The sequence below is a fragment of the Miniopterus natalensis genome, chromosome 6 (genome assembly GCF_054644295.1).
Source record: "Miniopterus natalensis isolate mMinNat1 chromosome 6, mMinNat1.hap1, whole genome shotgun sequence".
In the NCBI taxonomy this organism is placed as follows: domain Eukaryota; kingdom Metazoa; phylum Chordata; class Mammalia; order Chiroptera; family Miniopteridae; genus Miniopterus; species Miniopterus natalensis.
The window spans coordinates 19,892,204-19,914,069 of NC_142086.1; the positions used below are offsets into that span (position 1 = coordinate 19,892,204).

Sequence of the window (21,866 nt, forward strand, 5' to 3'; positions counted from 1 at the left end):
ATTGGATATTCAGGAGCCTAACAGTGAGCCTGAAAACAAAGGAACATTTCACGCAAAGATTTTGAAAAATAACAGGGGAAATGTGACCTCTCTGTAGTTAATGTTACATTTTGGTTTTGTGCTTTTACTAAACTTTTCACGGGGATATGAGAAACTGCAACGACTGACCGCATCAGGTACTTAGGCCAGTGAAGATCTCGGGCTCATGAACTGCTCAGAGAAGTGAGTGTTCCTTGCCTGGAGCGACTTTAAATGAGTCACCTTTTCCTTGCCTTTGTTAGCTTGTTTGCTTGGCCGTTTGTTTATTTGGATCAGCCAGTCTGCCCTTGTTTCACTGCCACCATTACCCGGGACCGAAGTGATCGCGCCGAGACGCTTTGCTGCAGATTAGCGCCTGAAAGTGGGCATCGCTAGAGCCAGCAGTTCTTGTCTTCCTTTCCAAACATCCTCCTGAGAGGAGGAAAGCCCAGGGGCCAGGAGCCCAAGGAGGGTGACGGCACCGCAGACGAGCAAACAACAGGCTTAATCCTGTTTTGCTCTGGTGTTTGGAAGGAACAGATTACCCATCCTCGGAGTAGATGCTCTGCTGCTTTGCATTCTGATTACCGGAGCTGATGGCAGCCACACAAACACACTCCCGACCTTTAATGACAATGCAGATTTTCATTCTTTTAGAAGCAACAAGATAAGTGTTCACTGTGTTCAGCGCCTTAACCTCCGCTGAGGTGGCCTGCTTTAGATCCAGCAGAAAGAACACACACGTCGGAATATGTGCAGAGAGATTTTAGTACGTGAGCGTTTCATCACATGATGCAAGAAGTGATACTACAGGAGTTGAGCATGAAGTCAAAACTCCTTGTACAAGATCAGATTTAAATATAGCATCATGTTTTAATCTATTTTTGCCTTTGTCAAATTGACAATCATCTTTTGTCTTGTAATTAAATATCAGTTTGGACCCTCAGGCCTCTGAGACAAATTGGTTGTATTCTTATATGTTAAACACTGACTTAATTCAGTTCAATCTTTTAATTCTTCTTCCTTTAATTACTTAGTAGCTCAAACTAATAACTGGTTTTGTTTCTTTAAACTTATCTTGTAGTCTTGCCAAAGCAAATTGCTATATCTGATTTCATGTGAATGCCAAGTTGCTTAGCAACTTAAATCTGCCTTATAGTTCATCTTTTGCATGCTCTTTAATCTCTAAATTTTTATCAGGGTGTAATTTTAGTCATATATCTATATTTATTCATTTTTTTTTTAATTCAGGGTCAGCAGTTTGTTCTCCATTAATTTTGTAGGTGTGTGTTTGTGTGGTGCAGGGGCGAGGGGAGACAGAGACACAGAAAGACAGAGACACAGAGACACACAGAGAGAGACACACACAGAGAATAAATATAAGATAGAAGTGGGAGTCAGAAGAGCAAAGAGAAGAGCCTAAAATAATGTATTTATACTATTCTGTTCTTGTTTCTTTTAATCTCGTAAAATCTTATTTCTTTTCCACCTTTCATATGTGGTTCACATGTCCTGTTTTGTTTTCCAGGTACCCAGGCTCTTGTTTCTAACCTCAAGGAGAAGGGGATTTGGTCATCTATTGTAGTGCCTGCTCTATTTCATGCATAATTGGCATTCAGGCTCAGAAGACTCTTAAAACAGATCCGATCCAGAGCCTTGTGTAGCTTTATCCCCAGAGAGAAATTATCCCTTTGGGAGGTTTGTCATCTTTGGCAGGAAGAAAATGGTGTTACTATTTTGTACTTTCATTGTGTCCTGGCAGACAGGCAGTGACTTTTCAGCCAGGTCTATAGGCTAATTGTAGAAATGATGGGAAATGTCAGAATTGAAAGGGGGGAAAAAAGTGTCTTAAAGTAAGTGACAGTTGTCACTTTGCTTATTTTCTGCTCTTTGCCTTACTAGGCACCAAACTCTAAGGGAACATTTGAAGGAGTATAAAGATTTGTTTCATACATGAATAATATTGAAAGGAAATGAGCTTTAAATATTAGTGTGCATTCCTTCAGAATGTAATTACCCTGTATTACCCTATCAGTCACTCTTCTTTATCAGGGGCCAGGAGTAATTTCTCCAGCAGTCCCATTCTTCCATACCCACTCTCATAAAGGCACACTCAGAGGTGTGTTGCTTACAAATCAGGAAAACAAATGGCGACAGGGGAAGTGAGCGCCCATTAATTTTGTGCTTGCTTTTTGAGAACAAATGCTTCAACCCCGCTATTATTTGTCTCAGGAATGAAAGCAAACTTCAAGCTTAACGCTGTGAATTGTTGGCTTCAACTTTACTTGTCTTTCTTTATTTTTATTTTTTTAGGTTGGGGCTCAAATATAAATAAGGCAGTGACAAGCTTTGTTTAACGTGCACTAAATTTTTATTTTAGCTTTTGTTTGTGGAACTTTGAGGGTTTTTGGATATCCTCATGTTTTTCAACTCTGCTTTTTAAAAATTTCTTTTTAGAAGCTCTGCAATGTGTGATTAATCCTTTTATTGATCATATTTTATTTCTCCTGCATCTCTACCATTTGCAAAATTTCAAAGATGTAGTATTTTTTTGTCTATTATTTTAAAAATGAATGGCATACAGAAGTGTGCTTTTCTATGTGCATTACAAGAGAACGCTCTTGTCCAGCCCAAATGCCACCTAGCTTGATACCTGTGTGTGGACAGCAGTCCTTATCTTCCTCTAAACTGCCCTCCTGGTGATTTGAGTAAGTAACCTCAAGGGATGTGTGTGACCTTATTTCCCCCAGACACGTCTGTCAACATCAGGCATCATGTGGTTCCCCCAAAACCCTCATGTGTATCTTCTTTTCTTGGTCATTTATATGTATCCGTTCTTCAGGCCACTTGAAGGAATATTATCTCTGCCAGTACTTGGGATGTAAAACCTAATATCCATTCAATGGAGCTCTATCTGGATGCTCCCCAGCTTCTAATTCTTTGAGCACCAGAAAGGAGCTCTGTTGCACATGGGAAGAGCATGCTCTCTCCAACTTTATGCCACATCATGTCCTTGGACCTCTAAATCTCCTTGTGCTAGAGACTCACCATGTGAACTCACACTTCCTCAGCGTTTCCCTCAAAATCCTTGTGGCCTGAGTAGGGACAGGTGCCATTCCACCCACCACCTTCCTATTCCTCAGTTTCTTGTAGGCTAAAACTTATCTTGTTCCATCTAATACTACAAAGGCTCCTGTGCCTGTGACTTGAGGTGAATAAATTCTGGGGCTTGTGTGTTCCAGAGGGGTAGGGGGAAGTATGTTCTCTATTAGTGGCCGCTGGCCTAAACCATGCCCAGTACAGGAGCATCCATATCTATTCAGTGGTAAATGGAATTTCCAAAGAAGGGCTGGGGAATGTGAGATTTAGAATGTCATTCCCAAAGCAGGTTGGCTTTCTGCGTGGCGGTGATCTGTTGTAGCACTGAGTGACGAAAGTTGCTGCTGGCAGAAGGTTCCAGGTCAGTTGAAAGGGTCTGTCCTCTGTCCACCATAGAGGGATACATTCCAGGAAAAGTTCACTGGGGTTAGTATATCAGTTTTCTAAAATTGCTCCCTCTTAGCAATGAGGATATTCTTTGATGTAGGTTATATTTCTTTCTTATACTCTCTGCCAAGACTTTTCTGGGCTGAGATATTGTATACTGTTTTTACCTTTTAGGAAAGACTTACCAATCAGACAGGAATGGTTCCAGGAAAGTCCTGTTGCCAAGAAGAATCAGTGAAATTCTTGGGTGGATATCTGTCGCCTAAACTAAGAACATCCTGGTTTTAAAAAGTTTTAGTGTCGTTATTTTTTTTGAAAGAATATAACTGATAGAGAGCCAGCTAGTGAATGGATATGGATTAGAAAAAATAATCCTTCAAGCTGATATGTTTCCAACAGTCTTCAAAAGTGGACTTGTATAAAGGATGTCCTTTGGTTCATTGCAGCTGTCACTGTGTCCAGAGCCTGGTGCTTGCTGAAATGTCTCCATGCCTTCACAGGGCCTGGGGTGCAGGGGATATTCTTTTTAAAAAAACTACCTCATCTTTGACAGGCTGAACTGTGTACAGTTATTTTCTAGCCTTTCCTTGCTTTATCACATCATTTGAAGTTGCTGTTCAGTGGATCTTTCAAATATTTATTCTGATACCTAGCTTCAATAGCCCTGTGGTAACTCGCTGAATAATGGGGGAAATCCTGAACCTGTATATGCTATTCATGTGGCACAATAATTACTCTGCCTGGCATTCTGGTTTCTACCTGACCTGGCAATACCATGGTAGATATTAGTTACATCAAATACAAATTTAACAGTAGGGAATAGAAAATTCTATTCACACACCCTTCCAAAGATGTCCAGGTTTAGGTCTAGCTTATTTACATGTTCCCCTCCTTATTTTCATGCTTCTTGACATAGGTATCTTGTATTTTACAAGGAGGGCTATGTAGAAGACAGTCTGTCCTAGTCTGCAAAATTATCAGGAATTTTATTTAATTTCAACCCATCTTATTTAAAATAGGTTTTTATGTATGTTGTAATACTCATAATTAATGAGTAGGACAGTATGTGTGTGTGTGCTATAAATAAAAGGATGAATAGGTGGAGAGTGTGTACAGACTTTTTTTTTTGCTATGAATGTGGAATCAGACAAAGGTAGGACATAAAATGAATGACATCATTAAAAACTGTTTTACTAAAGGAATATATTAGTAGATGTACAGCACTCCCATGATGTAAGAAGGTATATGGTATCAGCTTTGTGGAGAGTGACTTAGATCTTTTCTCTTAAAGCATGTATTGGGGAAAGGTTCATATAATTCAATTAGACATCACCTTCTGTAATCTCGTGTGTATTTTGTAATATTGGTCTATTCAGCATCATTTCCTAAATAACCATCTTAGGAACACTGATGGTGTTCTTTCCAGTTGAAAAAGTGTCCCAAAAGATTAAAAAGTTGGAGGATAGAAGAACCAAGGACAGGTGGTTGTGTTAATTAAAACTGTATTATCTGCATTTTGGTTATAAGTAGCTGTTGATGCATTGGGAAGCTAGCAAACAATGCGCACAGACCCTGTTCCTGAGAGGTCTAATTATTTTTAAGGAAGCTTAATAATTCCGATTACGCTGTCAGTCATAAACCATACTTGTTCAATTAGCCTCTGGTGGTAATTTCTTTAAAATAGCCAAGGACCTTATCATGCAGCATTATTCCAAAATATGTACAAAGATTCAGTGAACCAAAACTTGCCTTCTCCTTCAGCTGCCATATTTCCAAATCCATTATGAATTTCTTTTATTTTTTAAGAGAGAAATCCATTAATTCATAGCAACTCTAGGCACAAAATTAAAGTACCGTTTCCATAACCAACAGCACAGACCCGTGGGGTCAATTACAGTTATTGGTCTGTTTTGTTGATTGTATAAAGTATAATATATCAGTTGCCAATATTCAGTAGTAAGTTTTTCAGTATGTAAACATCTACTAATTAGTAAAAAATGCAAATGTGCTTTATCTTTAAAAGACTAAATCAAAGGATAAATTTACAGAGACTATACTTTTAGAATAGTCTCTTAAAATCCTCCTGTGACTATTAAAGATGACAAAATATAATTAGAAAAACTATGAAATTAATATAAAACTTTTTTTTTTTGCAATTTCATTATAGCTATAATAATTTTCATGGACAGACTAACATTAAAAAAATTTTAAAAGATTACCTAACAGTTAAATAATGAAAACATGGCTTTTAAAATATAATTAATTATATGTAAAGACTATTGTTACACTATTGCAAGTACTGGTTAGGATATATATTCTCTTTCAATGATCCAACACACCCCAAATGTAGGTTGAGAATTTTTCTCTGATCTCCCTCCCCCAAATATCTTACCAATTATCCAAAATAGTGCACAGTAGCTTAACATTTCCCCCAAAATAAGAATAGAAGGGATCGGTAGATGTATTTTTATAACGTAGAGTCAATTAAATAGAGACATTTAATAAGCTACATGTTAACTAACATAAAAAAAATTTATATTCCATAAACTAACTTTTCTTTTTATGTCACATCCCCTCATGCCATAAATCCTAATTTCCTGTTGTCATGTACCTTGACTCTAGGCCTTTTATGTCATTTCTGTCACCAGAGACACGTATTTGCTTCTGTTGTAAACGAATGATGTCCTTGCTGGTCACTCTTTCATCATACTATTGTCCTTCATGACCTACCTATATTTCATTCACAGCACACACACAGGAATATTATTATTATTAGAAGGCAGTAAGTTTTGTACCTTGTTACTGTGGGTCCCATGTGTCTTCAAGTGGAAATTGCAACGCAAATCCTAATAGTGGGTTATGGTTGTGTTATAGCTAATGAAGCCTCTTTAATAATGGAAATCTTATAAGGGGCATTCCCATGGTTATTTCAATTTATCAATGATGTTTCCAATAAGAGGCACCTGTCACAGAAATTTCTATATTATTGTTTTAAAAAGAGAATAAAAATCAAGGAACCAGAGGATACTATTTTGGGGGGGGGGGACCTTAAAAAAGGGAAGCAAATGTACTGAATACATACAGTCTGCTAGAAAGAACCCTAATTTTTTTACATAAATTATTTAATCTTCAAAAATTATTTTTCCTATTGATTTGAGAGGAGAGGAGGGAGAGGTAGAGAAATATTTATTTGTTGTTCCACTTATGCATTCATTGGTTGATTTTTTTTTTTTTTTTAAATACATCTTTATTGATTTCAGAGAGAAGAAAGGAGAGGGGGAGAGAGAGAGATAGAAACATCAATGACAAGAGAGTCATTGATCAAGCCCATAATCAGGGCGTGTGCCCTGACCGGGAATCGAACCCCGATCTCCTGGATCCTAGGTTGACGCTCAACCGCTGAGCCACGCCCGGCCTGGCCATTGGTTCTTGTATTTACCCTGACAGGGGATCGAACCTCCAACCTTTGCATGTAAGGATGATGCTCTAACCAACTGAGCTAGCCAGCCAGGACCAAAAATAGTTTTTAAATTAATATATTTTTTTTACAAACAAGAAACCTGAGGCTAAGTTGCTAAAGATGGTAAAATGTTGTATCCAGTGTTTTACTTTATCACCTATATCCAATTCTTATAAATCAAGTTACGTATAATCCCTCATACCTCAGCCATGGCCATCTTTGAATTATCAAGAGGATCATGACATACAAATTGAATTCTTAGAGAAGTGAGAGTTTACAGAGTCTATTACCGCTCTTTTAATGTATGTACATCTGCTATACCCTTATGGGACTCATATAATATGCTAACAACTATGTTATGTACTTGCAGAAAAAAATAATCCAAAAATATTTTTTTTAAGAAACTCTAAACGCAGTGGAGGGATAGTTTAGTGTCAGTGTGATAAAAGGATGCAGGAAGAAGAGGTTGTTGGTTCACAAATGAAGTATATCATATTATAGGAGAGAAATTTGATTTGGTTTTTATAACAGGTGAATTTTGACATGTCTTGAAGGCTGAGTGCAAGTTGGTGGACAAGGGAATGGAGGAAGGCATTCCAGATGGATGAGAACATTTTCAGATTAAAGAGATCGCACAAAATGCCAGCACTACCACTTGTTCATAATAAAGAACAATTTGGCAAAGGCAGTATTTTTCAGGCTTTATATTCCATGATCAAGAGTTTGTACTGTGCAGGTACACAATGATTACAGTGGCAACTGAGAAAAAACTATTCAGGAGGCGAATATAAAATATCATAGCAAGGATCAAACTTGAGAAAGGAAAGGCAATTTGTTGCAATAATCAAGATAAGGTGTTCTTAGGACTTGAAATGGGACAATGCAATTAAGTATTGAGAAGCAGAAAAGGAAAGTTCTCAAGATAAAGTTATGCAATATAATTGAGAGGCCGTGGTGACCAATTACACAGGCTGTGAGGTGAAAACAATTGTTGATGGAGTTTCCCAGATTCCAGATACTGTGACAGACAGAATGATGAGTTCCATTTGTGGGTAGCTGAGTTTGAGATTTTGTGAAACATAAAGAGAGAACTAGTCGCCAGCCATGTATGTGGTCAAAAATGTGTTCTAGATTGTAAAGAGGAAATTCAGAGACCACAGTGATAGCTCAATTTTGGGCATAAGGAAAATAAATAGGGAAGATATTTCAAGGGAAACCTGAAGGAAAAGGTAGCCAAGAATTGAATATTTGGAAATACAGCATTTAAGAGACACTAGGAAAAAAATAGTAGATGGCAGAAAGAGAACCATATGGTCTTAAAGAGAATAAAGTAATGAATGGGAAAAGTTACAGGAAGAAGGAAGTGGTTAATTGTGTCAAATAGTACAGTGGTGCATTGTAATAAAGATAATAAGTTTTCATTGACTTCAGCATTTAGATCATTGGAGACCTTAGTGGAACAGTCTCAGTGAAGTAGAAAGAACTGAATTCATCTTCTCTAGATCTCATGAATTGAAAGAAAAGCCATAGAGCAATGAGTATAATACTTATTCAAGAACTTGAGTGTGAAAAGTGATAAAGTAACTTATATCAGTTGAATGTTTAACGTTTCCTTTAATTAAATTGTTTCCTTGCAATCTAAATGTATTATCAGTAATTCTGCATAGAATCTATATTTACATTGAAGGTGTGGCTTTAAAAAATAAACATTAACACCTAGATAATGTGGTGTTCAGTTGTTTCTGAAAACTAATAATAGGGTGAACATTAGGTAGGTAATTAAATTTTCATCTATTTTTTACATTAATATAATATTCTTTGATTTAATATTCATTTCCCCCCCATAATCTTGTATTTTAATGATGAAATTTAGAGAACAAGTTTCTGTAATATACTTTTGTTTTGCTACTTTGCCATCTTAAACTATTATTTATCTTCCAATTTAAAAAATGTTTTCTTTAGTGTACAGAGAAAAGTATAACGTAAGTTCTTAATGTGTACAATTATATTCATATATTTTAACATACATACAGTGTTAATAGTTTAAGTTTTCTTCAGTAGCTGAGGGTTGAAGATCAGAGTATAAGAATCAGAAGGTGCAGAATTTGAATCCTGGCAATTTTAAGAATTAGCGTCTCATCTTTATCAGGTTACTTAGCTTCAGTGTCCATGTGTGAAAATAAGGAATTAATTCCAAATGCACTTGTGAAGATTGAATAAAATGGTCGATGTAAACTCTCTGCATAGTTTCAGAATATAATACATGTTCAATAAATGAATTGTTTTCTTTTACAATTTCTACCTCAGCAGAGTATACTTGGATTCTAAACAACTGCTCCTTATTATTTTTCCCCCCAAATTAAAACCTTTTTCTTTTAAAGGAATTGGTTGAGGGTAAATACCACTTAATGAGCCTTAGGGAAACTTTTTCAGAATTTTCAATGCTTGTCAAGGTATGCATTTCATAGTAAGATAAATGCCTTTTAAAATGACTTCCTTATTTTTTCTTTTTGTACGGCTAAGTACTTTATATTGCAAAACCCTTGAATAATCATAAAGCAGTGCTACTCACCTTTTTCACATGAGAACAAACATAGAAAATGTAGATTTTTAAATTTGTATGTGTACTGGTTAATGCTGGGGGTTTGGCTTTCTATGAGTGGATCTTGAAAACCTTTTTGCATGTCATCATCTCAAATATTATAATAAAAATTAAAAGCATTTGCCATTATAATATTGATAGAATAATAAAACATAAAAATGTGAAGATTTCAGGTTTCTAATCCAGTAATAACCTAGTATCAAATATTCAAAATATTGGTAGATCTGATTTCCAGAATTTGAATGCAATATTAGAACTGTAATTCTGTGGGTATCTTGAACACCCACAGCAACACACATACACAGCAGCAAATGGAGAAAGTTTCCTGATTTATTTGAAGACAGAGATTCAGGTCGGCCACATTTAATAGGAATCCCCTGCTGACCTCTCCATCTGCCCTGCAGGCATACATTGCATTGGCCTCCCTCCTCCTTGACCACTGAAAGGGTGCCATTCTTCAGTCACTGCACCCACCCTGTTAGGAATCAGTGTGCTCTGTGGAGGGCTTCTGAAGAGGGTGTTGAGGAAATAGTGTCTCCCAGGCCCTGCTCAGTGTGCCGTGAAGAGCTCTGGATTACCGGACATTGCCCCTCACACTCACTGCTAGGACCCTGCTGACCTATGACTAACTCTCAAGGCAGCCCAGAGGCTGCTTAATCCTGAATGACCAGGTAGGAGGCTCAAACTCCCTTTGCACCGAGGAGTCAGGGGATCAGTACCTTTAAGGACACCTGCACCCCACACACAGAACGATAGCTGGGCAGGTTTGACCTAGAGTAAATAGGAAAGACAGTAAAAGAATTAAAAATATATCTAGAGAAATAAAACTCTGAAAAATGACCAAAACTTCAAAACTTGGAATGGACTAAAATGGAATGTTATTCGAGGGTTTCCTCATGACTTATTACAATAAATCAATATATTAACCAAATAACTTAATATGCGTATAGTGTGGTGAAGGCCTAGGAAGGGGGCGGGAGTGGGGAGGGAGGAGGTCATTGGGGGAGAAAGAAGGGGACATCTGTAATACTTTCAACAATAAAGATAACTTAAAATAATATTATTGTGGAGAGCACTACACTTTTCTAAGCATATTTTTATCTCATAAAATACTAAAAACTACATTAAGTAGGAAAGTAGGTATGTAAGTATTTCATAGAAGAAATGAGGAAGTGAGAGATCTAAAAATTGAATGTTTCAACTAAACATTAAAAAAGTCCTGGAGGTAGCAGACATTGCTAGAGTTGAGCTCATCTCAGTTATTCAAGCTAATTATGGGAAATTCTGCTATGGACTATATCTGCATATAATTCTATATTCTTGAAAATGCAGTCATGACATATTTACGTTATGAAAACTATGTTAAATTCTTCCTTCTCTCTTCCCTCAAATCCTTTAAAATGATGACCATAATGTATAATTGCTGCCTAGAGAGAAAGGACAAGAAACTTTGAATTTTCAAGTTACAAATTCCAGGCACACCTGACCAAGGGGGCAAGGATAAGCCCGTCTTTTGTGTCATTTTAGACTTGGCATGAGGGAGTGTACACGGACTGTCAGAATTCACTCAACTGCTGCCGAAAAGCCTGCCAGCCAGCTTCATGTTATTTTTAAAGGAATGAGCAAAAAATCCCCTGGCCTTTCCAAAGTGTATATGGAGACTAGCCAGGCTTCTGGGATTCAGAAGGGCTTGATGACTTTCTCATCTGTCACTTGAGCTGCTCTGACATTCAGAAACCTTGTTCAAGTCCATCCAGATGCAAATTTAAGGTCATTAAGTGACTCTAAGTATAGTTTGAGAAATTTAAGTCCTGCCTTATATTATCACCCCCAAAATAATTCATCATGACGGGGGACATTATGAAGGCTATTCAACTTCATAGAACAGAGATCTTCACCATTTAAGGGTAGAATGCTTCTTTATTTGTTCCCTTTTTATGAATACCTTGTAATTCTCTTAAATATGGAAATCTTCATATACAGGCATATAGGCACTTTAGTTGGAGCAGGGAGAGTTGTTGGTTTCCAGGGGTGGGGAAATGGGAACGCCATAATTACACGTAGCCTCTGTGCTGTCCTGTTCTGTCATAGCCCGTAATGAGTTGACATAATATTAAGAATTGTCAGGATTAAGGGCTTCTGTAGTGCTCTACTGAACTCTTGTCTGGACAGTTGGGTGCTTTGTTTTTCAAAATCAGTACATGTGTATGCATATGAGTTATACTTGTGAACATTAAACATCATGAGTAACATTTAAGGATGCCTGCTGTAACAAAACATAGTCAGTTTCGAATTTTGTATTTGACAATAACTAGATGTTCGACCTTGAAAAAGACATTCAAAGTTTCTATGTGTCAGTTTCTTCATTTATAACGGGTGGGGAATGTCCGGCCCACCGAGTATATGGCCTGCAAAATCATTTGGTCTGGCCCTGGCGAGGCAACTGCAGGCGGGACTTGAAATTCAATAAATCTAGGAGCTTTGTTCATAAATAATTTTTATGTTGATAATTTTGTGTGGCCCACAAATGATATAAATATCCAAAAGGCCCTTGGCAGAAAAAAGGTTCCCCACTCCCTGTTTAAACTATCACTAGAGATATTTCAGAAATTTTCTTATCAAGTTCAAAACTGTATGCAGATTCAAAATTCTGTTTTGGGGGGGACGGGTTTGCTGATGGTTTGGCAGAGCCTTAGGAAGATTGCTGATGGAAAAGGTGGAGTTATCAGTACCAGTCATATTTTTTAAGTGTCAATATGCATCTAAAATGGCTCAGGAATAACTCCCAGCATCCTGTGAAAGCCCAGTGGGTGGACATGCCCTGCACATTCCATACAGAACCATCAATCTCTCCTTGAGGAAAACTTTAATCACCTTTTTCAATTTGCCTCTCTTCAAAAGTGTCCTTAATGTTTATTTTAATTAAACCTCCTTATTTAAAAAGAAAGAAAACAGATAGTGGGGCTGCAAAGTAGACCAATACATTATTTTTGTAGGATAGCTGGGACACAAACTCTGCTTTGAGATGCTACAGAAGAAGGGGATTTTCCTTCTATTTACACCATTTGCTTCCCTGAGCCAAAAACTGCCTGACTCGATAGCTATGAGGATAAATATACCCCTAACACGAAAGTGAGGTCTGAATTGAGGAAAATCTCTGATTACATGGATGAGTCTGTGGAAAGTATCCAACTCGCCTTTCTCATCCAATAAGCACTGACATAGCAAATACACCACCAACTTAAGGTGTTACCCGACCCCGCAGAACCTACGACAGGGCTTCGTACAGGTGCTCCATAAATACTTGCTTGACAAAATTTTCTTGAAATCCTAATTTACCTAACTTGTAATTTCGGGACCATTCCACTTTTAAAATATGTATTTCAATTAGCTTAGATTTGCAAAATGTTTATGTTAAGTACATACAGCAATGCCTTTTATATTACAAAACCATGTAATTACATTTCTTAGACATGAAAAATAAATTAGTGCTGCATTATAAGTGGTGATAAATTTTCTTGTTTGTTCTAATTTCAATGAATAGCTACAGTAAGCTTCCTTGGCACAACTCAGAATAGCTCATTTGGCTCTGAATGCAAGAACTTCAGTTAGTATGAAGAGACCTGTACGGTACTAAGGAAATGATAGTGTGTTTCTTAGATTCTGGAAGACAAATACTAGTATTAAGGATTTCCCAGTGGGGTGTGTTCAGAATTACTAGTGATAGGAAACGTATCTGCATGCTGGCAATAATGAATTAATTTATATAATGAAGGGTAAAATTTCAGAGTGAAACCCAAAGTTTGGACTTACTCTAAGCTCCAAAGTAGTTAACTACATCGTACTACTGTCAAAAATATTAATGAGGACTTTGGGTGGATGCAAGTATAATATCCTGTCACCAAAAGGTGATGATACTATTTCTACTTTGTTGTCCTTGGCCCTTTCCCTGCAGTCTGGAAACTGTATTAAAAATGATATTGGAAAACCAGATGCACGTACAGGAAAAGTTCCCAAGAAGTCAAAGGAAAACAAATGCTGTCAAATTAATTGTAATGACTGAGAATAAGTTAGAAGACAACATTTGTGATGTTTTAATACTTTTAAAACATCGGAGGACTTTCTTGTGAAAAATGCATGAGTCTCATTCCAGAGGCTCATGTTGTGCAAGTGAGGCAAAGCAATGTTTTATAAAGAAGAATATCCTGAAGATTAGAGTTACTCTTCAGATGAAAAGCTTCTTCTAGCCCTGGCCTGTGTGGCTCAGTTGATCGAGCATTGTCCTGTGCACCGCAGGGTCACAGGTTTGATTCACGGTCAGGGCACATGCCCAGATTGCGGGTTCAGTCTCCGGTCAGTCGGGGTGCATGCAGGAGGCAACCGATCAGTGTCTCTCTCACATCGATGTCTCCCTCCCTCCGTCCCCCTCCTCACTTCCCTCCCTCCCTCTCTTCTTCACCCTTCCTCTCTCTAAAATAAGTCAATAAAATAAACATTTTTTTTTTTTTTTTTAAAGAAAAGGGTATTCTAGATTTAGTGGATTCCTTTCTGTGGAGGGGATTGAGTAGAATTTGGGATCAGATAATTGTAGAAGAAATGGTTCAGATATTGGTTGAAACTAGATGAACTTAAATGCCCCTCTTAAACTGAAGTTCCCTGTGTAAAACTTTGTATAAATATGTCTTTACCATCTGGAGTGGCTGCCACCCTCATGTTTAATTGGGACAGCAAATCAAATTCTGAGGTCTCTTTTCAGATAGAAATGTTTTTAGTTAATTGAATTTCTTATTTTAACAGAACAGATTCCTGTAGTCCTCATGATTGCAATGAACCTTCTGTGATATTTCTTCTGTTAAAAGAGCTCTGTAATTCCAAATGCTTATCTAATTATCACACTAATCACCCACTGTAAGAATTCTATAGTTAAATGTGTTGTCATCAGTACGAGACCCTATTACATATAATGCAGATGTAATAAAGGTTCCTTTAAATAAGAGCTATGTTATAAGGATGCAAGGAGAAAGGAAAGAATGAAAGATAAGAAAAAGCTTATCTGATTGGAAAATCAGAAGAAGCCTCATGAGGAAAGATGGGGGAGATTATGTTAAAATAGGTGTGAGAGATGGAAATTATTTGAATTGGCAGAGACAAGAAAACAGTCTATGTACAGGGAACAGCTGGAAGAAATGGAAAGAAGAAAGAATATAAGGCATAAAGTAAGTTGTGACTTCAATAAACAGAACTCTGGAGACAGGATTGGAGAATCTCAGGTAGGGCTCTGTAAAAGCTTAACATTTGGCGCTTACTTCCATGGACAGCAAGGAATGATTAAGGGCTTTGAGTGGGTGAGCCATGGGACTGCCCATTAGTAAGGTTAATGCTATGAATTGGGTGGCGTGGACTCAAAGGGGAAAAGTCTGGCTTCAGGATAACCGCTTATGAGGTTATTACAATTGACTAAGAAGATTAAAACCAAGGTGATGCCAATCAGAAAGGAGAAATGTGTACTTGGTTCCTAAATCTTGTTTGGAAACCCTTAAAAGTTTTGGTTGGAAAAGATCAGGCCCGAATAGCTTTTATAAGCATCTTGGCCACCAAATATAGACACGTAGACTTTATCTTAGGTAGGATGTGCAAGTATTCTTGATGATAAACACTTGCAAACACTACATAAAACATAAAACGATCGCTTCTCTTTGCAACGCCTGATGTACTTGAGAAAATAGCCCCAAGTCTATATGGATCTGGAGAAAGAAATATTTATTAAATATTTGAGAGGCTTCACTGATGTGAAAAATGATTATGACTACACAGCAAGCCCTAGATGAGGCCTCGTGAACAGGATGCTGAATGTACTTAGGACCGAGTGCTGAAAGGGTCTTCATTTTGTCCGTAATGCACTGAGAGCATTTCAAATGCCTGCACTTGATGGATCCTGTCACTGTCCCTCTGCTGTGACCCCACAGGACTGTTCTGCTCATTTCTTTCAGTGCATCCTTACTTATAATAATAAACTAAAAGGCAAGGAGCACCGTCCAAGGTTTAGATAAATGAGAAAGGACTATGTAGCCTTAAAACTGAGAGTTCAATGGACTGTTCATAGAACTGTTTAAAAACCAGTATGACAACATGTTTTCAGGGCTTAATCGCAACATATGGATGAAGGACACAAAACTGTTCATGTGGCATGCTTGTTATTCTAACGCAGTCCTTGGAAACTTTCTTTCCCAAGTCATGAAAAATCTGTTTTCAGACATATCGTCAAGTTAATAAAATGAAATTGCACGCATGCCTTGCTCTTCTCCCCTCATCACCCACATTATTAGAAAGCGAGTGTCATCATCAAGCAGGATTTATTAAAAGCTCCCATGCACTAAGTGCTTTCGTTTTAAATTCAAGTGCAGATTCTCTTCCATATTTTATATGCATATTTTGGCAGTATGTCTGCTATTGAGCTTTTATGGCAGTTCTTAGGGTCTGATGTAGTTCCTGAGTTGTTTGCCCAGCCCACTGGGTGTCCGTTGTAGCGGAGCAGTGTGACTTTGGCCATTGCGGACACTGCTTGTCTTTTATTTCCTTTCTCTTCTTTTTTAATCTTTACCAGACTACATGCTTTCATTGATTTGAGAGAGAGAGGGAGGGGGAGAGAGAGAGAGAGAGAGAGAAGCAATGATGTGAGAGAGGAAGCATCAATCGGTTGCCCTCAGTACATGCCCTGACTGGTACCCAGCCCGAAACCCAGGTGTGTGCCCTGACCAGGAATGGGTCGAACCCGCAACCTTTCAGTGTACTGGGCAGCGCTCGACCTACCGAGCTACTCTGGTCAGTGCTAGCTTCCCTTTTTTCTTTTTTAATTTTAGAAATAATTTTAATAGGTGTTCCAGTTCATGATAGTATAGAATGGTGCCATATGTTACTTGCTAGTCAAAATGAGATCCATGGATCACACTCTGAATAGCATTGACATCACCTGGAAGCTTGTTTAAAATGCATCTCAGGCCTAGCCCAGAGCTACTGAATTCAAAAGCTGCGTATTAGTTAGATCCTCATGCAATTCAGATGCCCTGTAAGGTTTTTAAAGCACCACGATATTTAGTTTGCTTTGTAAACTAGTTTGAAATCAAGTGATCATAGCCAGCTTTTGTAACCGGAGATAAGTTAGGTGCTCTTCACTTCTCTGTAAATATAACATATAATCGCATCCATGTGGTGAACATTTACGGTTTTCTCTAGGAGGCTGTGGAACTGCTCTCAGTTGAGTTATTATACAAATTAATTATTTCTTAAGTGATAGGACCTGAGAATATGTCTAGCACTTTCTCTTCTTAATTTCCACAAATGCTTTCACCTTTGCAAGGTAAGTTTTTAAACGATGTCGTCTGTTACAGAAATGCAGCACTAATTCATCATGAATGACGCTGGACATTGTGGGGCAGTAGAAAGCACAGGATGGAGGTGAGAAACGGCTGATAGTTTTAACTTTGGTTAGCATTAGTGATGTGCTGCTCTGAGGCAAACGAAACACCTCAGCTGCAGTTTCTTCATCTTATTTAAAATGAGGGAATTAGAATGCATCTAATGGTTTTCACTTCTAAAAAAATTAATATTCACAATCAGAATTTTTATTCATGTTTCATTATGTATACATTTTGAAATCTTGATCTTAATAGGGTTTCATAGATATAAAAAAGGGAGTTAAGGTTAAAGATGTGAACTTTGGATTCAGACACACCTAGGCCCTCCCACTTATAGAGCATTTTTAGTACTAAGCAGTTTACTTTAGTTTTGTGCTTAATGTCTTCACAGAGCTTTTGTGAGAACTAAATGAGATAATATATGCAACATATCCTCTTGTGCAGTTACTCAAACAGAGAGGTCATTTATAATTAGCCATTCTAAGTACTTTTCTATAACTAAAAGCAGATTAACAAAATGTATTTATTTGCAGTGCTTTGGAGGACATTGCATTTAGACTTGAATACTCGTTACCCTCCTACATTGGCATCTATATTATATAAAGGGTCATTAGCTTTCAAATATTTTCACAGACTTGGGGAGTATCCAACAGATAATCGAATTTGCCTCTACTTACACAATCTTTAAAAGTGTGTTTATCTGATTTGTTCTTGATCCTAGAATAGGAGTTTATGATTCTAAGATATTTGACAGTATTAGTTGACTTCTGGTGGGTGCTGAGGAAAGGAAACAAAATGTATAGATCTGTGGTTTTAAATATTGCCCACTGTGATCACCTGTGAAGGTTTAGAAAACACCCATGTCCTAGCTCTGATTGCATAGTTGCAGAATAAAACGGTTGGGGTTGATTCTTTGGCACCCATGTCCTAGCTCTGCTTGCATAGTTGCAGAATAAAATGGTTGGGGCTAATTCTTCAGTTTTTAAAAGCTCACATGTAATTCTAATGTGCAACTACAGTTGAGAATCTCTGGTGCAGACAAGCTCTTGAGTTCGTTGTTGGCAAATGCTACAAACGAACAGAATATATTGACAGATTTCTTAAACAGATGAAATTCAAGCCCTGTCAACAACTTTTATGCGAGTACACTTATTATGCATAAACACACTCACCCATCAAATCTGAGGAAATACTCAGTAAATTCCAAACAACATATTTGCAGTGAAAAATACTAAACAACAGCAGAAAAAGTCACTTAAGGATAATTATTCGTAGAAACTCACCACTTTCTGAAATGTTTTGTTGTTATAGGATCTTCCTTTTGGTTCATGTGGTGTTACAGGCCCTTCATTAAAAAAATGTTTTATGCAATCTTCAGTTGTATACCAATTAGAATATGCATCAGGACAATCATAAAAAATGATTAATTAAATGATTTTATTAGGGTACACTAATATTATGAATATTTGATTTAGTTTCTATTTAAATATGGAATCAGAATTTCAAGATTTAATAGCATTTGTGATTTGGATATATTCTGTTCATTGTCAGCACATCTTACAATGTTCATAATTCTCCATACTTAACTGTTCAGAGTTGAGCAGGATGTTGTTGCTTGTGTCACAAATAAGCAAGACTCAGAAAATTTACCATAATTTGATCAAAAGGCAAATTAGACAAACCATTTTAATATGGTAACTTGTAACAAGCCTTACAGTACAAAAATTGAATCAGATCCTCTGTTTCATGATTCACGTCTTGTTGCTAGAAGACTGATGATTAGCAGGTGTTTTGAATGTGGATCTTTTTATCGCAGAAGCCTTTTGCCTAGTGCACGTGAATGTTATCGAGAAATTTTTGCTTCTTTGTTAATAGCATTTTTACTGGAGGATTTCCAGCCCCCCAAAGTAGGTATTAGACATTTTTCAAAAGCCTTCCAACTCTTAAGATTTAAGTAGATCAATTAGCTTTAAATTGGTGCAGCAAACAATTCTCATAGAATCTTTGAATGAAATTATCCTCTTATCTCTGTCTCTTTCTCTCTTTTTCCTGTATGGGTGTGTATACACATGTGCATAAACTCTGGAAAGAATGATTATTTGGCTGTAAGTTTTATGAAGTGCAAAATTGGTTTGCTCAGGTAAACTAGACGTTTATTACAGATTTAGCAGATGAGAATAGGAAAAATAGTCACATAAAATGAGAATCTTCCTAGACCAACATGAAGTAAAAGCAAAAAGAAAGCAGCAGCATTAATATATATGTGTACATGTACATATATTAGCGTAAAGAGATCTGCGGATGAGTGCACACACATTTGTGAATGTATTTATAAGTGCATACGCTCTCACCCAATTTTGAGATCCTTTTATGGCCATAGTTACTAAGATTTTTGTTGTTGTTAAAGTGATTTTAAAAGTGATATTGGTGTTTCCATCTTATGTATAGATTTAGAATAGAATTTTATTTCATTCTTGCTTAAATTTTTATGTACTGGTATTTTTATATAGTTAATATATAAAAATATATATCATAAAATATAAAAATATAATATAAAAATAAGAATAACATTTTTTTAAACTGCATTTACCTAAAGTTCTTTGGAGTCACCTTAGAAAAGGAACCTAAGATAAATGGGTTTAGGATATCAGAGAACAGTTCATTTTTTCTCTTTAAATACTGTAATTCATTATAAGGTATGATTATAGGCACTAGGGAGTATATAAAATAAATCAAATAAAGGCTCTATTTCTGATCACTAATAGAAGCATGTGGTTCAGCTCTTATTTTATAGATAGGCTAATTATTGTGACAGAAAATAAATTGTGAACCTACAAATACATAGATAGTTAAAGGCAGAGCCAGGGATAAAAGTTCTTTCATATCTCACTATGTTGCTTTAAGTTCAGTAACTCTATTTCATTCATAATAATTTCCTTTGTTACACTCCCAGGGATTCGGATTCAATATGCATGAAACATTTTTGTATTCTGTAGGCTTTTATTGGTACCAAAAATAAATATTCATTTATTCCTGCATAAAACATCCCTTATCTCCCAATCATAAATATTTTTTAAAAATCTAAAATGCATAAAGAACTTATATATTTGTCAACACCAGGCAGGCAAACAATCCAATTAAAAATGGGGAAAGGATCTGAATAGAGACTTCTCCAAAGAGGACATACAGATGGCCAAGAGACATATGAAAAAATGTCCAGTGTCACTAGTCACTAATCACCAGAGAGATGCAAATTAAAACCACAATAAGATATTACCTCGCAGCTGTCAGAATGGCTCCATCAACAAACAAGTGCTGGGAGGGTGTGGAGAAAAGGCCACCCAGCTACACTGCTGGTGGGAATGCAGACTGGGGCAGCCACTGAGGAAAACAGTGTGGAGTTGCCTCAAAAAATTAAAAATGGAACTTCGTTTTGACCCAGCAATTCCACTTCTGGGAATATAGCTAAGAATCCTGAAACACCAATCACGAAGAACTTATGCACCCCCGTGTTCCTAGCAGCGCAATTCACTATAGCTAAGACCTGGAAACAGCCCAAGTGCCCCTCAGTAGATGAGCGGATAAAAAAGCTGCGGCACATTTACACCATGGAATACTATGCAGCTGTGAAAAAGGGACTCTTACCTTTTGCCACAACATGGATGGACCTGGAGATTATTATTCTAAGTGAAATAAGCTAGTCAGAAAGACAAATACCATATGATCTCACGTATATGTGGAATCTAATGAACAAAACAGAACCAGAGGCATGGATACAGGGAACAGACTGACAGCTGTCGGAGGGGCGGGGTAGGGAGGACTGCATGAAAGAAGGTGAAGGGATGAGCCGGAGAACAGATGTGAATAACCCATAGACACGGACACCAGTGTGGTGGTGGCCGGGGCGGGGCAGGCCTTGGGGACATCTATAATAGTGTCAATAAAAATAAAGTTAAAAAATTAAGAACAAATTTACTTCATAGTTATTTTGTGTAAATGATAGTGTTTTATTGAAAAAAACAATTATTTTAAGACATATATTTTTGTCCAATCAATCATTGAAAATATCTATCATTGCCATAATTCCTCTCTTGCTGAAGTTTCAAACCAAGGATACAAATCTCAGCCTTTAGATATTACAATGGTCATTTTTATATTTTTTTAGAATCTCCTTTAACATTGTAAAAAATATTTTTAAGGAACGTAGTTTTAAAAGTGTAGATTAAACAGTGTTATTTTATATATTTGATAAATATTAAAATACCTGTTAACAACTTAGGAAAAAGAATTTTATCCTGATAAATAATGTCCTCGAGACTACAATAGACAACATGAAATTAAATGTGAAATGTAATGGAAATGACACTTTATCCTGGCAACACAAGTGTGCTACTACTGCTCTCTTTGAACTTTTTTGGAGAATATAGCTAATGCACAATTACACAAAAGGTACAAAAGCTTTAAATATTAAAGGAAGAAGAAAAAGTGTTCATTATGTGCAGATGTTATGATAGCCTCAAAATCCTAAGAAAATCAATGAACAAATTATTAAAATTAATAAGAGAATCTATCAAGGCGGATGGACAGAAGCTTACCATCCTCCAATCAATACTGTTACTTTGTATCAACAATAACCAGTTAAAACATAATAGAAAAATAATCTCATCCAGAATAGCAATGTATAAGAATACATCTGACAAGAAATGCACAGGAGTTACTGAGCTAATAACAGTTACTGAAGCACTAACTATTCATCTATAATAATGATGACAAAGACTCACTACCAGAAATGACAGTTACTTGTTCCTAAAATGTTGCTTTAAAAATGAACATTTCCAAGTTAAATTAGACTTTCCCACTGACTTACATAGCAATATAAGAAGTG

The 21,866-nt window shown here is 36.8% G+C and overlaps 1 protein-coding gene across 2 annotated transcripts in view; it reads left to right on the forward strand.

Moving 5' to 3' along the window:
* CADM2 (cell adhesion molecule 2) overlaps window positions 1–21,866 on the forward strand; it is a 995,556-nt gene that overhangs the window by 77,363 nt on the left and 896,327 nt on the right. The window lies entirely within an intron of this gene.